The following is a 2,014-nucleotide window of genomic DNA, read 5'->3' as shown; positions in this document are numbered from 1 at the left end:
GGAATTCCTCGTTCATGGGGAACAATTGCAAGCCCCAATCCCTAGCACGAAGGAGGTTCAGCGGGTTACCCCGACCTTTCGGCCTAGGAAGACACGCTGATTCCTTCAGTGTAGCGCGCGTGCGGCCCAGAACATCTAAGGGCATCACAGACCTGTTATTGCTCAATCTCGTGCGGCTAGAAGCCGCCTGTCCCTCTAAGAAGAAAAGTAATCGCTGACAGCACGAAGGATGTCACGCGACTAGTTAGCAGGCTAGAGTCTCGTTCGTTATCGGAATTAACCAGACAAATCGCTCCACCAACTAAGAACGGCCATGCACCACCACCCACCGAATCAAGAAAGAGCTATCAATCTGTCAATCCTTCCGGTGTCCGGGCCTGGTGAGGTTTCCCGTGTTGAGTCAAATTAAGCCGCAGGCTCCACTCCTGGTGGTGCCCTTCCGTCAATTCCTTTAAGTTTCAGCTTTGCAACCATACTTCCCCCGGAACCCAAAAGCTTTGGTTTCCCGGAGGCTGCCCGCCGAGTCATCGGAGGAACTGCGGCGGATCGCTGGCTGGCATCGTTTATGGTTAGAACTAGGGCGGTATCTGATCGCCTTCGAACCTCTAACTTTCGTTCTTGATTAATGAAAACATACTTGGCAAATGCTTTCGCTTCTGTTCGTCTTGCGACGATCCAAGAATTTCACCTCTAACGTCGCAATACGAATGCCCCCGCCTGTCCCTATTAATCATTACCTCGGGTTCCGAAAACCAACAAAATAGAACCGAGGTCCTATTCCATTATTCCATGCACACAGTATTCAGGCGGGCTTGCCTGCTTTAAGCACTCTAATTTGTTCAAAGTAAACGTGCCGGCCCACCGAGACACTCAATAAAGAGCACCCTGGTAGGATTTCAACGGGGTCCGCCTCGGGACGCACGAGCACGCACGAGGCGGTCGCACGCCTTCAGCTCGCCCCACCGGCAGGACGTCCCACGATACATGCCAGTTAAACACCGACGGGCGGTGAACCAACAGCGTGGGACACAAATCCAACTACGAGCTTTTTAACCGCAACAACTTTAATATACGCTATTGGAGCTGGAATTACCGCGGCTGCTGGCACCAGACTTGCCCTCCAATAGATACTCGTTAAAGGATTTAAAGTGTACTCATTCCGATTACGGGGCCTCGGATGAGTCCCGTATCGTTATTTTTCGTCACTACCTCCCCGTGCCGGGAGTGGGTAATTTGCGCGCCTGCTGCCTTCCTTGGATGTGGTAGCCGTTTCTCAGGCTCCCTCTCCGGAATCGAACCCTGATTCCCCGTTACCCGTTACAACCATGGTAGGCGCAGAACCTACCATCGACAGTTGATAAGGCAGACATTTGAAAGATGCGTCGCCGGTACGAGGACCGTGCGATCAGCCCAAAGTTATTCAGAGTCACCAAGGCAAACGGACCGGACGAGCCGACCGATTGGTTTTGATCTAATAAAAGCGTCCCTTCCATCTCTGGTCGGGACTCTGTTTGCATGTATTAGCTCTAGAATTACCACAGTTATCCAAGTAACGTGGGTACGATCTAAGGAACCATAACTGATTTAATGAGCCATTCGCGGTTTCACCTTAATGCGGCTTGTACTGAGACATGCATGGCTTAATCTTTGAGACAAGCATATGACTACTGGCAGGATCAACCAGGGAGCTGCGTCAACTAGAGCTGAGCAGCCGGCCGCCCGGGAGTGTGTCCCGGGGGCCCGCGCGAACACGCAAGCGTCCGCTCAATCATTCTGCAAACAGGAGGAGGCTGAGCTCCCCTGCACAATACACCTCGAAACCCTCTCAGGTCCCGGCGGCGCGCAGCGCCGTCCCAAGTACTTGGTCGGGTTCGAGAGAGGCGCAATCGCCCGGAGTTAGGCGAGTAGACGCTTTCGGTGCGACCACCCGTGCTCCCAACTGAGCTTGCCGCTGCCGACAGAGGCCCGGGAGCGTGCTGTCGTGGCATTGCCGGCGGGAGACAACACGCGCCAC

General features: G+C 54.0%; 1 non-coding gene across 1 annotated transcript in view; it reads right to left on the bottom strand.

The window, feature by feature from the left end:
• LOC124732431 overlaps window positions 1-1,687 on the bottom strand; it is a 1,909-nt gene extending 222 nt beyond the window's left edge. The window contains exon 1 of the ribosomal RNA XR_007008698.1: window positions 1-1,687. This exon is cut by the window's left edge and continues 222 nt beyond it. This is a non-coding gene — a ribosomal RNA (small subunit ribosomal RNA).
• Between the last annotated feature and the right edge of the window lie 327 nt (window positions 1,688-2,014).

Source organism: Schistocerca piceifrons, unplaced genomic scaffold, assembly GCF_021461385.2.
Source record: "Schistocerca piceifrons isolate TAMUIC-IGC-003096 unplaced genomic scaffold, iqSchPice1.1 HiC_scaffold_1344, whole genome shotgun sequence".
Classification (NCBI taxonomy): domain Eukaryota; kingdom Metazoa; phylum Arthropoda; class Insecta; order Orthoptera; family Acrididae; genus Schistocerca; species Schistocerca piceifrons.
The sequence above is the reverse complement of the archived record's forward strand: the minus strand, read 5'-3'. Positions and strand labels throughout refer to the sequence as shown.